Raw genomic sequence first — 16488 nt, 5'->3', positions numbered from 1 at the left:
AAATAGCTTCTCTGAGTAATTCAAATAAATATTTAGAAGCAGAAGTTATGGAAATGTATAGAACTATTTACCCACCTGAAATTATAAAGGATTGAGATTAATTAGCTTTCACTGTTGCCCTTTCAAAGGCAAACTGTTTGAAAGGTGAACCCTTTCAAGTGGGCATAGTGGTAGAGATTTGGTCACTGAGAACTTGTGACCAAAGTGGATTTTAAGATCAAAGTCCTTTCCTCCTCTTCCTTCTTTTTTTTCTCTGTCTCCTTCCCCTTCTCCTTTTCCTTCTCTCTCTCCAAGTTCTCCTCCTCCTCTTTCTCCCTCTCCCCCTCCTATTCTTCTTCTTCTTTACTTCCTTTCTTCCATACTCCATCACATGTTCCTTACATGGGGTACTGTGCCACCAGCAATCCAAACCAATGAGGAACAGAAACATAAACTGAAATGTATAAAATAAGAAGCCAAGCTTAATATTTCCCCTTTTTAAGATAATTTCATAAAATATTTGGTCATAATAAAAGGAGACTGTCACAGCATGCTCTCATTTATTATAAGGGATAAAATTTACTGGTAAAACAATCTGACCAATATCGCCCTAATGAAATGATTGATTTAATTAATATTATACTGGGACAAATCTAGTTTAAAATATCAGATATACTTCAATAAAAGGCGAAAAAATCGCCTCGAGTGTTTCCTATGAATAGACAGCAGAATTCAATCTGTTATTCAAGGAAATTGACCTGCAATTGGCAGCATTGTCCATTTCATAAATGATGTAAGAAGACTATGGAACAAATTTCAACGCAAACTGCCTGATATAAAATTTATTTTGTCCCCTGTATACTATGTATGTCTGGTTCCCAAAATGACTTGTATTTCATATTTTTAATTAACTTTAAGTAGTTGGATGGGAGTTGCTGTTTGACCAAGCAGTTTATGAATAGTGTTTAGTGAGTTTTTTTTTTTTCTCTCCTGAGGTTTGAACTCTGGGTCTGGGAACTGTCCCTGAGCTCCTTTGGATGAATGCTAGAAGTCTATCACTTGAGGCACAGCAGCACTTTCAGATTTTTCTGAGATTTAATTGGAGATAAGAATCTCACAGACTTTTATGCCTGGGCTGGCTTCAAAACTCAATCCTCAGCCTCTTGATTAGCTAGGGTTACAGGTGTGAGCCACTAGTGCCCGGCTTAATACAATGCACTTTTTTTTTTTCTTGGCTAGTACTGGGGCTTGAACTCTGGGCCTTGGCAATGCCCTTGAGCTTCTTTTCCTAATGCTAATAGTCTACGACTTGTGTCATAGTGCCAATTCTAGCTTATTTTGTTTATGTAGTACTGAGGAATCAAACCCAAGGCTCCTCACATGCAAGGCAAGCAGTCTTCCACTAAGCCACATTCCATGGCCAATACAATGCATCTTGATGATCATTATTCCTCATCCTTCTCAACCCTATTTCATCCCTCAATTTACATAATTTTGTAGAATATTCAGACTCGCAATGGCATCTATAGTCACTCAGAGTATATATCACAGATCATATTTTATGGATAGTCTTATTCATCAACATACTTGTTACGCATTATAGAATTCTGTGATTTTAAATTCTAAATTATCACTCAGATCCACCTACTACTATTCTAAAATTTTTCCTAAGGTTAATGCAAATGCAATCTGTAATTCTTCAATAAAATACACTGATTCTTAGAATATTAAAGAGTTCTAATAAGAACATCACCTTCACATTTTATCATCACTACCCTCTCAAAATACTCCAGTATTTATTAGTAGTCACTTCTGTCATCATTTCAACCAACCCTCCCCTTGAGCAGCTATTATTTCATATTCTACCTCTACAGATGTGCCAATTTATAAAAGCTCATATAATTAGAAAACGTTGACTATTTTATCCATTTCTCCCATGTAATATTACTGTTTCCAAATTTTTCTCATGATAGAGCATATTGCTTTGTATACATGTGTATAAGGGTATAACATCCTAAATGAGCATTTCAATATTTTATTATATGTTATTTAAAAAGGTTTTTCTATGTATATTTTTGTACATGTGTCTCATTGGACATGTGTTGAAATCTATTTTGCATATAAAATTATGATTCAAAATTATGGATCATAGAAGCCACTCTATGTGTAATATCTTAAAGATTGCCAGTATATTTAACAAACTGACCCTATCATTTTAAGTGTCAAGCACCGTTGTGCAAGGATTCCAATTTCTACATAATTGTTGTACAGGGCTATCTTATTGTTTCTATTTCCACTAATCCCTATATGTATGCAATGTCTAGGTATGTTATGATATTTCCATATGTTCTTTGGTTGTTGTTATATTCCTACAGTGATATGTATTTGGATTTTTTTGATAACTTATTCAGGATAGTTAAAATTTTTCATTGGTATTAATATGCTCTTAATATATTTCTGATTCAAATCTCTTTAAATAAATATATAGGTATGAACACTATGTGTATTTATATACAAATACCTATATATATATATATATATATATATATATATATAAGAATATACAGATGTTTACATACATGCATATAGACATATATGTATATTATTATTTTAATTGTCTGTAAATTATAAAAAATGATTCTAGTGGAAAACGCATTTAGTTCCCATTCTGCTTTCCAGAAATTCAGAATCTGGGTTGCTGTTTTTTCCTTTATCTTCTAATTAGGAATCTTTATATCTTTCTGATGGTTCTTACCTAATCATGTGTCTTTTGAACTACACCTGGGACTTTTAAGTACCCATTTGAGTATATTTCCCTCATCTGATAATTATTCAAATTTATGTTCCTTGGGTAATAAAGGCGATTATTTATTTTTGTTCTTCCTTATCTCAATCACAAAGTCTGGATAATGATTTTTGATATTGTATACAGTGCTCTAGAGTGATTAAACACATCTACAGAAAAAGATAACCTCACAATACATGGATAATGTTTATTTATAAAAAATTGTAATAATTTCATACAGGAAATGTCTATTTCTTTAGTTCTTGTTTAGGATTTGTTAAATTCTAGTGTGCTATAGTCAATTATCATAACGGTATACAAGGATGGTAAGAAACAAACATCTTAATATCATATTCTAATATTAGCTTATTTCTGCCTGTGTTATATGTATGAGGCCATATTTGAGTTTTGCCTTAATTTCACATGCTATATTCTCCCAGTATATAAGTTGAAAGAAGACTCCCTCTGGAAATATGCTATTTTTATAGCTTAGGAAAAACAAGTCAGCTGTTAGACACAGACAATGAGATAGAAATCTTCCCCTAGAAATAGTCTTTCACCATTTCTGATTCACTTTTGTAAGCTGAAGTAAGTCACATGACCCATCATGACATTGCAGAGTAGAGGTAAATCACACCTACAGGAAGCTGGTGCAGGACATGGAGTAATATGCCAAGATATGCAACACGAGATAAAGAGGGGAAAAAAGAGAACTACAATATGATCTATCATACTTGCCATCACAGTCTCTGCAGGAAGGAAGCTATTTTGTACCTTTGTTTCTAAAAATACTTCAAATCATGTCTTTATGCTAGGATGTAGGAAGTAGAAAACAGTTTGATACTGAGACAGCATAAAATCTCAAACAAAGCTGGAGTAATCATTTCAATATTAACTTTTGTTCTCCAAGAAAAGAAACCATTTTGTAGACAATACTTTATATTTTCTTACCAAGTATCTTTTTTTCCAGAAATGGATTTTGCTAATATATGTGACTATCCACCAGAATAAATGTCTTCATTTATCTTTATCTTGTGCAGACAGCAAGTCAATTGAATGTAATTGGGAGTTCATCAATAGCACTTTTTAAAACTGTAAAAAATATGGACAGGGATCCAATATGCATATTTTTCCACCATCACCTATCACACCCTCCTATTTCCTCCCTAGGAAACACATCCAATCAATAAAAAGTCTTAGATATTTGGCTCTTGACCTTGAAAGTGGAAGCAGCATATTATGGATGTTGGAGATCACAGTTAATAGAGTTTTCCATAATATTGTCACATGCAACAGCCCTATGAGTCCTGCAGGTCTTAACACTACTTCCTTAGTAATGTGATAGGAATGTCAGCCTTACTGGTTTAGTATTGTTTTCCACTTCCTTTTCTACCACCTCCCCTAAATTATAATACATATTAACAGAATGAAAAAGTGCCATCTTAAGAAAGTCCCATTGCAAAAGATGTTATGTCGAAAAACGAACTTTACAACTTTGGTGACGGCGTGGGAGGATCGCTCGTCAAGGATGGTAAGGGGAAACAAAGGAGGCGGCAACAATGCTTGAAAAGAAATGTACTCATTACCTTGCTCATGTAATTGTAACCCATCTGTACTATATTTTCACACACACACACAAACTTATGAATATAAAAAAGAAAGTCATTTAGGGCTCTTGGAATTTGGCTTCATGGAATAGTTATTGCTTAGCATGGTAAAACCCTGGGTTCAATTCCTCCATACCACATAAAGAGAAAAGGTAACACTGGAAGTGGTGCTTTGCTTCAAGTAGTAGAGTGCTTGCATTGATGTAAAATAAAAAAAGAAGCTCAGGAACAGTTCCCTGGCCCTGAGTTCAAGCCCCAGGATGGGCAAAAGAGTCATTTAGTGATTAAATGCGAAATAAAGAACCCATATTTGGAATATATAATTGTTCCTTCCAAATGATATCTAACAATAGTCCTTAATTCATGTACTTTACCTATATTAGAATACTGTGTTGAACAAAAAATGTTTTCATAATAGGTCATAGTAATTAATGCCAGTAGAGTGCTTAGATATCAGGTGAAGATTAATCCTGGAAATTCAAAGATTCCAGGCTTTTGAGTGGTAACTGCTAATCACAATAAGAAGGGTAGTATATATGTGAGATTTGGAAAACTTTTTGGTAAATCAGGGCACCAAAAAGGCAGAGGTTAATTAATAGTTTTGACAGAGGAGAAGGAATAACTCCTGATTGAAGGAATAAATGATAGTAATAACTAAGTTACACCACAAACTGTCCTAGGGAAGCATTTATTGTTATTGAAGAACTAGTTATCAACTAGGCTTATTCCTCAGTGCCTTTAGCATTCTAATCACTTAGACTAGTTCTTAATCTTTGTGTGATAAGTTGTATATTATTCTATGCTGTTCTTTTACACCTTATCTCCTTTGCTTTCTAAAATTCTATGTCTTTCTCTATTTCTCTATGAACAATTTCTGATACTAAGTTCACAAAAGCAGACAGCAGAGGATGCTAAGGTAAGAGTCCCATACCTCATGAGTCATTAATGTCACAACATGGAAAAGGAGGACATATTTATTGCTATCTCAATTTTTCTAAAAAGCTGCAATGTCACATCATTTGATTCAAATTTCCATTCTTTGTCTACATAGTGTCATTTAGTGCACATAAATGCAAATATGAACCAGGTGCTGGTGGTTCATTCCTATAATACTAGCTACTCAGAAGGTTGAGACCAGAGGATTGTGGTTCAAAGCAAGCCTGGTTAGGAAAATCCATGAGACATTTATCTTCAGTTAGACACCAGAAACCCAGAAGTGGTGTTGTAGCTAGTGGAAGAGCACTAAATTTGAGCTGAAGAGCTGAGGGACAGTGTCCAGGATCAGAGTTCAAGCCCCACGACCAACAGAAAATGTGTAAATATGACTTTGTTTCCCCCAAAGGAACAACACAGTCAATAATAATCGTCACAAGCACAGAAAATAATTCCAAAATGATTCAATGTACCTACTTTTGCTGAGTTAAGTTATGGCTTCTTTTCTGGACATATTCTCTTCTCTATGATTATCTAATGCACATACTTAGATAGCAATTTAAAACTGAGAATATAGAAGCAAAGTGTACAGTGATGATATTTTCCTATCAGAAATTCAAGTTAGTAATGAAAATTTCTTCTTAAGACCATACACAAAAAATACCATGATATAGTGTAATAGAACTCACTATTGAACATATAGCTTTAAGAGCTTTCTAATTGATCCATTATTTATTGGTACCAACATTAGAAAAAAATGTATAAGTCAGTAATAAAATAGAAGTCCTTTGCATGACTACTTAAATTCCTTGTTTTTTTAAAGACACGGTTTTCATCTTAAAAAATAGGGCTGTCTATTGTCTTCATGTGATTTTGATTATTGAAAGTGCTTAATGAGAAATCAAAATGCATTATATTCCTTTGTTATCAATTCTCACTTTTTCTTCTTGGAGAATATAATGATCAAAGCAATAGTTCAGAATCAGCAAGCAATAGGTCAGAATCATGCTTCCAGTGCAAGTGGATCACCAGTAAGTAATCCTAAATACCATTTTCCACAAAGTTTTGTAACAGATACAATCGGCCTGCATTCTCTAGCTGCTTTCCTAGACTGGGCCTATTCCTTCATTGTACAGGAAAAGTGTGATTCAACTGATTTAAGTCAGATATGTTACTAGAAGTCTCAAGGATTTAGATTTTTGTCTGTATATTGGTAAATCTATGTCTCTTTATGTAGGCTCCCAAAAATGTATTTACTAATTTCAAGTAAATACATGAATTATCTTTCCATCTTTTAAAAAAAATAAAATTCTGCTTGCTCTATAAATTGATCAGAGGCATGGATTTGTGGCTAGGTAGGTCCTTGCACATCTCTCTGTTCCTCTCTCTCTTACATGGTTCTCATAGATAATATGATTGCTCCATAATTATCCTAATATATTTTGCTTTTGTATTTTTGGTTTCATCATTTCACTTTCTGCTCTGCCATTTCCCAAATCATTTATGTAGAAGGCATTATTTCATATTTTCTCATTCCTAGAATAAGCTGCACATGAAGACACCACTGGTCCTCATTTTCAGTCTGTACCATTGAATACGGAGGAATATCTTTCCTCTTGTCTCCATCAACTCCCTACTCTAGCTAGAATAATTTAGAATAGTAAAAATGGAAAAAGATAAAATAAATCATGGTGAAAAACGATGCAGAAAATTCACCGGATATTTCGGAGCAGTTCAACCAACATGAACTATTAGGGAAATACATGGACACCTCATTTTCACTGGTACTCAAAGTCTCTGGTTAGGCAATTCTGATAAAGATGAGAAACAAGATGAAAAAATGAGAAATGGTATCAATTGCAATAGAAAATAGAGAAGGATCCAACAAATTTCTTTTTTGTGCTGCCGAAAATAATCGGCTTACTACAGTGTGGAGACTGCTTTCCAAAAGGGCCACTCATGTGAATACAAGGGATGACGATGAATATACACCTCTTCATCAGGAAGTCTACAGTGGACACTTAGACATTGTCCTTGAGTTGGTGGCTCAAGCGGAACACACAATAACTGTAGATGGATGGACACATCTGCACAGTGCATATAAGTGGAATAATAACAGAGTGGCTTCTTTCTTACTTCATCATGATGCAGATTCCAATGCCCAACCTAAAGGCCTCTTGACCCCCTTGAATCTTGCTGCTGGAAATTAAGATAGCAAAAATTCATTTGATCTCCTTCTGTTGAAACATTACATAAAACCATGTCTGAAGAATAATTTGGAAGAAACTGCATTTGATATTGCTAAAAAGATATGTATCACTACCTCTTTGAAGTTGTGTAAGACTGTACAAATTGTTCTACTAAGTCCCAATGATTCAATTACTTTTCTTAAATTTCAAAAATGCCATTCCATCCTTTGTGTCCATACAAAACATTTTCACAATCCAAATAACAGCAATAACTTATTGTAAAATTCATGGATTCTGTGGAATTCTTTCAAGTGAATTGCCTGCATTTCATGTCAAAATGTATTCAAGAGTTTTTGTATACATCTATAATGATTTCTTCAGAGTTTGTGACTTTTTAATCAGAAATAATTTTAACTTATCTATTGAAATTTATACAGAAACTAAAGATATTTCTCGTGCTTGTTTGAAAAAGTATATTTTAAAATATTCTATAGTCTATTTTTATAGTGTCCATAATGTATTTTATTCTCTCATAGATATAATACTTTGAATTCTATGCTACTTTATAATATACAGCTTCATTAATGTGTCCTTTCAGATTTCATTCCATATAGAAATAGTTTAAGATTCTTTTGTTTCCTAGGTCCTTATAGTATTATATTTCTTTGGGATAGAACGAAAATGTTGTCTAATTTCAAAAGTTTTATAAAGGTTATGCTATGTAAAGTCCTTTCTTTTTTTTGGTGGGGGGGTCCGGTCGTGGGCCTGAACTCTGGGCTTGGGCACTGTCCCTCAGCGCTTAAGCTCAAGGCTAGTGCTGTACCACTTGAGCCACAATGCCAATTCCGGCTTTTCTCTTTTTGCTTATGTGGTGCTGAGGAATCGAACTCAGGGCCTCAGGCATGCAAGGCAAGCGCTCTACAAATGAGCCACCTTCCCAGCCCCATATAAGGGCCTTTCTAAGGTCACGATTTAATACACTGATGTCAAACTAACTTTTAATTATATGAGTTACATATATTTTTACACTTGTAATTTTGTAATCAATTTTAAATGTTTTTCATTTCTTGCATCCGAAGAATGAAAAATTTGGAATACTTCACAAATTTTCATATGATCTTTGTGCAAGTGCCATGTTAATATCTGTATTGTTGTAATTTGGGTATACATGCTGCTAAAGCATGTAGTATCCTCTAAATTAAATAGTTAATGTTGCAATCTTTATACAGGCTTATATCCTTGGGTGCCTATTTGATACAAGGAAACATTATTGTTTCTAACAGTGCTATTGATTTTATTTCCCTGAAATTCTGTGAATAGTGGAAAAATTATATTGTTCAGTCTATTGCTCACATTTGCAATTTTTTGTCAATTACTATTTTAAATATTTTCCATTTTGGATTTGATTGTACTTTCAAGTATTTATAACTAGGTCCAAAGGTGATGGCTGTTTCAAGTAGTAATTTATCCAAATGAGTTAGTTCTGTGGAGTTATTTGATTCAAAGTAAGCCTTGCTTAAGAGCTACTTCTAAACTTCTGCAGTTGAAATTTTCCCAGATGAGGTCTTACTTTCCCCAAATGAGATCCTAGGATCCCAGCACCAGGTTATTTGCATCATCAGATAACATGGGCAATACTTCTCACCTAGGCCCATGCAACATGCCAATAGAAACTAATTGAATACGCATATCAATTTCTCGTTTCCTATATTTCAAGTCCCCAATTCCTTGAGATGCAGGAATTATCAGTAAGCAAGTGTGAAATGCAACGCAACTTAAAATGAAGGAGGAGATCACAAAATCTGAGAGACAGTGCTGTAATTCAAACTTTCAGTTTACAGATGACCAATCCATATGAGTGAAAAAGATCACAAAATGTCATAAGATTATTTTTAATACCCCTGCTCTAATAAGTAATGAAATAATATCAGTCCAGCATAAGTGGTCCAAAAAAGATCCATAATTGCTCTACCTATTTTTGGAAAACTGGACTTAGAGGTCAAATGTAATTTAGAAAAAAATTAAGTGAGAATATCCTTAGTGCTTCAAATCATTGGTACTTCAGTTAAACTTGGTTCTGTGATATAAAAATGTTGTCACTCTCAAACCAATGATAACCTACATTTAATCTCCTGAAAGTGTATTCATTTTCAAATAAACGTTTTAAAATTATATTCACCAAAATAACTTTCGACAAGTAGTTGATACTTACTGACATTAAAAGTTTTTCAAGTGTAGGGAGCAAGTTACAATAGAGTTGATTTATTTACCCAGCACCAATGACTAACAGGTTCAACCATTCATTAAAGTGTAGAAATAGTACCACCCACCATTTGTGTTGTTCAGTAGGTGCCTTCAAAAAATGTGTTCAATAGATCAGCCTCCCATATTCCAAACCCAAAGGTTAGCTAATGAAGTAAATTTCAACAAAATAGTTGTTGGGTCTTAGTCCATCCCATGAAAGACAGACGGGGTCCAAAGAAAGGTTAGTGTGGCCAGTAGCCTGTTCCCCAGCCTCCCTTAGCCAGGGAGAAAATCAGACGCAGCAGGGAGTCAAGTCAAGCTGTAAACTCGTTTATTAACACAAAGCAAGCCCTTTTTAAAGCAAAAAAGAGCACGTGACATGGGAGGGGAGGAAGAGGAACCAATCACTGTAAAGGTCACACCCTATCATGCACCTAAACTTCCACGGGCTGGTAATGCACTAAACGTAAAGCAAATTGGTCTCTGCCCACTCAACGCCCTCTCAGAACCATCTTGGCTGCCCATGTGCTCCACAAATAGTGACAATAGTCACAAATAGTTGCTTATCATATGTTGTTTTATGTTTTCTCTATCTGTCTAACATAGTACGAAATATGATTTTAAGTCTTGAATATGAGTACTCATCAGAGATGTGACAAACATAAAATCTGTCTTCTATTTCTATCATATTCCTCTATAATAGTAAATCTTAGTTTTCTTCTTTTTCTAAAACCTACAAGTAGGAGAAAATATTATCCCAGGTAAAATAAAATAATCACACACCATTGTACAAAGCCATTTATAAAAATTGATAATTAGGAATACATTCTAAGCCATTTTTAAACTCTTTTTGACTAAAGATCAATCTTTCAAATAGATGTGAATACAATCATGTCAAGGTGCTTCGCATCTCCATTCTTGCAAATTGTTACTGCAGATGAGTGAATTATGGAAATATAAGCTGACATCAGTTAAAGTGTATGCAGGATTGAATGTATATAAACCTTTCAAAGTATTATCAAACATTTTAACAGAATGAGTATCAGAGAGGAAGTTGAAACCAGAGAGGAATAATAGTAAAGATGAAAAATTGAACAAAGGGTAAGTACAGCTAGAATACCCAATGTACACATGTGATAAAGGAAGTGATAAATCAGAAATAAATCTTGGAGAAGGGGTTAGTTGAGAATGATAGAAGGAGTGGCTGTGATCCAGGAACATTGGATATGTAGATGGATATATTTAATTGTAACACACTTGCACAACCTTTTGAAATTCAGTTAATAAACAAAACAAAAAAATCAAAAACACACAAAAATCACAACCAAAGAGCAATCTCTAGAGAGTATGAATATGACCTCTCAAAATTTTAAGGAGTTAATGAAGGGCAGTCTTGGGAAAAGCAAATAAAGCTTTTCAAAGAGGGCAGTTTGGGGTAATAGAGGGTTTTGAACAGGTTTAAATAGATTGTCTAAGGTTATAAATCACCTACATCAGCTGCAAATATTATCTTTCTTCAGCTAATTTTCTTTAGATGAACTGGATACTCCAGCCCTCAGCCACACTTGATAGCTTGAGAATATAAAATGGATGAAACAAGATCAAGAACCCATTGCTCCACTGGAGAGAAAACAATCCTCTATGTTTTCTTTCATCTCTTCACTACTTTTTCTTCATACATTTAAGTGGATTTTGAATTATATTTTTCCTTCTTTGTTCTGGCAAAGTAATTGGTCAAATAATTCACTAAATATTATTTACCATTTTTTATCATGCTGTTGAATTAGGCAAGCGAGTCCATTAAACTTCCCTCTCGCGTTTGGTTGCCATGAAACAACATCTATATTAATGAGGAAAAATCTAATGTAAAGGTTTCTCTCCAGAAAACCAGTCGAAGAATCTGTGATCACAAATATTTGGTTATACATTTTACTTTTTTCTGTTACCTTGAATGTCTTCTTGTGTCTAAAGTGCCCAGAAAAATAAGTACTCCATCACTTTTTGGTTTAATCAATTCTAACCTCAAAGATATATTTTGCTAACAAGATGCTTAGAAGAATTAAAAAGTACACCACTTTTATCTTCTCTAAAGACTCTCCTTAGATACCATATAAGGAACAGAAAAGTTATTCCTTGCAAAATGATTTCAATAGATTATTTTTGTCTTGGGCTTGCATTGGCTCAACAAGATGTATGAAGGAGAATAGAGTTAAATTACCATACCTTGAAAGGACAATGTTTCTATGTCCTACTTATCTGTGCTTCTATGTTACAAAAGGACAATGTTTCTACGTCCTACTTCCATGTGCTCCTCTTAGCTCTTGCTTGATTTCCAATTTATCACGGCTCCTTGGCTTTAGGTCTAGTGAAGCTGAAGGACTACACAGCCTCAGTCACTGCTACATCTTCACGGTTTCTCTTTTAAAATTTTCTTAAGTTGCCTCATTTGGATGTGGAATTTATTTTCATGTCTTCATTCAATCAGTTCTGCAGTGTAGTGAGCCAGATAAGCTCTGTCACTTTAGGTAGCAAAAATATTAAGACAATCTGTCTCAAAAAGTTTGGGCCTCCCTCCACTGCTTAAGCCAACATGTTAGCTAGGGCTTCTAAGAACAATTTTCTAACCTTTTCTATTTTCAATTATTTTCTAATCCCAAAACTTTTTGGCTTATGTAATTTGTCTTCACTATCTCATGCTAAAAGGATATTATATATCAGGAGCCACTTAGAAATGTGAAATCATTGGTTAGAAATATCCAATCAGATTTTTTTTTCTGTGTTTCACTGTTTCACATGAAAAAAACATTGTGGAGAGTGTTATGAAGAGAAAAGTGTAACCCAATACCTTCTTTCATTTTAGAGGGCACTTTCTCACTAAATATTTTGACCCAAATTTTCATTTTCAGAGAATTACTGTTTGATAATTAAAGGTTAATTCACAAATTTTGATATCTTATGTTTTTAAGAATTTTGTATTTAAATTCCACTACAACCTTGTTTCACACATAAGAGTATATTTCCAGGGTAAGGACAATTCTCAAGGGAACCTACAGGATTTACAGCAAGGTTTCTGAGATTTGTTTGTTTAGTGTGAAAAAGTGCTATCTTCACCCACATTGCTTCCTCTCTACTAAGTTTCCATGGACTTCTTTGCATGAAAGCCTATTTTCCCAGGCAATTTTAAATTTTCTTAATAGGTTACGTTGTTTAAATTTTTGAACAATTAAAATTTAAACTCTTTTGAAATTCCTTTATCAGAATCCCGAATTCACCAATCCTAATTCCATCTTTAACATAAAAAATTTAACATCTTGTTTTCATGATATAGTGCCCATGCAACTATTATTTTCCCATGACTTTGTTATGCATATATATGATCATATACGTTGATGCTGAGCAAAATGAAATCCAAGATAAAAATCCAAGATATTGCCGGGCGCTGGTGGCTCACGCCTGTAATCCTAGCTACTCAAGAGGCTGAGATCTGAGGATCACGGTTCAAAGCCAACCCGGGCAGGAGACCATGAGACTCCTATCTCCAATAAAACCACCAGAAAACCGGAAGTGGCGCTGTAGCTCAAGTGGTAGAGCGCTCGCCTTGAGCTGAAGAGCTAAGGGACAACGCCCAGGCCCAGAGTTCAAGCCCCACGACCGACAAAAAAAAAAAAAATAAAAAATAAAATAAAATAAAATAAAATCCAAGATATTTTTATTTGCAGTTGTTGTTTTAAATGTCCTATGTGATTTCTATTTTCTATGGGTTTTTTCCCTATGGTTTATACCTGCTGTGTTTGATTTTGTTACCCTATGTATTGTGTATTCATTTGCCTTAATTAGAGAAGGGAAGAGGAACAGCAATGGGTTTTTTCCCTATGGTTTATCCCTGCTGTATTTGATTTTATTACCCTGTGTATTGTGTATTCATTTACCTTAATTAGAGAAGGGAAGAGGAGCAAAGGACAAAGCGCAAACCAATGCAATAGCAATACTCACAAGACAATATGTTGGAAATGTACATTACAACTTGTGAAGGGTGAAGGGGTGAAGGAAAACTGTGAGAAAAATGAGGGAAGGGTAACAAGTTTTAAAAGTTATGTATTCACTACTTACAATTACTGTAACTCTACTGTACATCACTTTGATAATAAAATTAAAAATAAGCTGTGTAAAATATAATTACACTGTATTGGTACAGGAAATATTATTGTTTATGTAGTAACTTTTAAAAAACAATACTATTTGGCATCTAATTTGAATTAATTACCCCTTTCCTATCAGAGAGTCTTCAACTTGAATGTTATCCAACTAGACAATATTTTCACAATATACTTGCCAATATTTTGAAAAAAGAATAAATTTAGTACTTTTTCATACTAAAACTGAAAACAGTTTAATTTTAAGGAAATCCATAACTTTTATAAGTAAATAAGTTGTTACGAGGACAGAATATATAGGTTCTTCAAAACTTCTATGGTTAATAACTACTCATTTTACAATTCTCAACATTCAATATCTGAGAGATTAAAAACAGTACCTGTTTGCATCTTATGAAATTGTGCAATAGATACAATTTCCAATGGGCGTTAACAGATTGAGAGGTAAACAGAAAAATAGCCACATTCTGGTAGAGAATAAAACTCTGAAGCATCTGTACTAATTAATTCTTCAAGAGTAAGCAATAATTTTTATCAGAGTAAGCTATTATTTCTATGATCATCAGTCCCAAGATTTATGCCGTAAAGTCATCCTAGCCCAACAATTTCCAACTTGTAAGGTGCACCTTAAAATTCCTTAATTAACATAATGATTAGCTTATCTCCATTATGAAAAGAATACTACACTTCTAATGTGATGCCCTCCTTGTTCTGGAAAGAACACCACAATAAACGAGCTGCATCATTTCCCCCCATTGACATTCTTGAGATCAGAACACTTGCAATCATTAATTATATTTATACATTTTAACTCTCATAGATATTCAGGATGTAAAGATCAGAAAATTATGGTTCAAAACCCACCCAGGTAGGAAGGTTTCTTAGATAATTATCTGCAATAAATTTCTCAGGAAAAGCCAGACACAAATGCCACTGAGGTTGAAGTGGTAGGGCATAAACAGGCTCAGAGACTGTGTCCAGGGCCAGAGTTCAAGCTCTATGACAAGCCAATACAACAAAAACAAAAATGAAAACAAATCCCTAACCTAGCATTTTTCCCAATTTGTAAAGTGGAACGTAATTAAGGGAATGGCTTGTTGCATTACATATAGGTAGATGAAAGATGTCACACAATTACTCTCTTCATACCATAGTATACCAAACCCTCAAACAATTGCTCATTTTCCAAAATGATAAATTAATGTCATTTGTTTGTTGGCTACTCTGTCTACATTATTCACATTATCATGTTATACATGAACTGTTGGAATTATCTATTAACTAAGTTCTAATTATAACTCTCTTGAAAGTATATTCTAGGAAAATAGAATGCCAGAATCATTTGTGAATTTGTCAATTAAACCTTCTACTTATAAACAGTTTTGTAGTATCCTATAGAATATGAAATTACAAACAAAACCAAAATATTTATTTTAAATCACAACTCTAATTTAGCAAGGTCTACAAAGTCTTACATTACAAGTACTTTGATATTTCTTCAGCCTTAACCATTTGTAATCCTTCATCATTTCTTTGGAATCCAACACAATGATGCTTACTTAATTTTGCAATTTTTTTGATGGGAATCATGAGCCATTTAGCATCTAGGAATGTTCTGTAATGAAGAGAGCACTTAAAACACATCTGAGGATTATATATGAGTTTCATTTCAATAGAAAAGTTGACTTCTGAAAACATAGTGAAAAAATTAGCCCAAACTTCCAACTGTGTATTCCTTTCTTGTTGTTTAGTTTGTTTAATTGAGACAAAATTATACTACCTTGTCCAGGAAAGGTATGTAATTCCATTCTCTAATCTCCTGTCTTAGTCTGAGTGCTAGAATTCCAAGCTTGTATCACACTGCGCTGCCATAGTTTGTTGGTTTATTTAATGTAGAAACAGACTAGCAATTCTGAATTTCTCCTATGATCTTATCCACTAGATGACTGCTCAGACTGTTTATGTACAATTTTCAAAGACATTCTGACATTTGACACAGTATATGAACATTTTCAGATGCGCCTGCAGGAGTCTCTGATTAATTCCTCTGATCCAGTCACTTTGATAATGATTACTTCAGTCTCTTACTATCTCTGGTTCCTACCTATGTAATATTCTCAATTTTTTTGAAGAAAGTTCACTTGAGGGCTTTCTAGTATTACAAATTATCACTTGATTCTAGTCTTACTCAGGAAGTATTTACTATTGTTTACTAACTTTTCTACATATTCTGAGAATTGTTTCATTTGTATATGTGTATATGTATGTGCATATATAAGTGCCTCTGTGTGTTTGTGTATATTTGTATGTATGTATGCAAAACCCTGAAGCTCTTTTTTTTTTTTGGGTCCGGTCCTGTGGCCTGAACTCTGGGCCTGGGCGCTGTCCCTCAGCTCTTCAGCTCAAGGCTAGAGCTCTCCCACTTGAGCCACAGCGCCACTTCCGGCTTTTTTCATTTTTCCTTATGTGGTGCTGAGGAATCAAACCCAGGGCCTCATTCATGCAACGCAAGCATTCTACCACTGAGCCATCTTCCCGGCCCCAAGCCTGAAGCTTTTATTCAGCAATCTTGCTCATGACTGGTATTCCAGCTTTTG

General features: G+C 34.1%; 1 pseudogene; it reads right to left on the bottom strand.

Annotated features, from left to right (window-relative positions):
• Nucleotides 1-8576: 8576 nt before the first annotated feature.
• On the bottom strand, nucleotides 8577-8676 carry LOC138811579 (U6 spliceosomal RNA; annotated as a pseudogene).
• Between the last annotated feature and the right edge of the window lie 7812 nt (nucleotides 8677-16488).

The sequence above is a fragment of the Dipodomys merriami genome, unplaced genomic scaffold (assembly GCF_024711535.1).
Source record: "Dipodomys merriami isolate MVZ:Mamm:240054 unplaced genomic scaffold, mDipMer1.0.p SCAF_536, whole genome shotgun sequence".
Classification (NCBI taxonomy): domain Eukaryota; kingdom Metazoa; phylum Chordata; class Mammalia; order Rodentia; family Heteromyidae; genus Dipodomys; species Dipodomys merriami.
The sequence above is the reverse complement of the archived record's forward strand: the minus strand, read 5'-3'. Positions and strand labels throughout refer to the sequence as shown.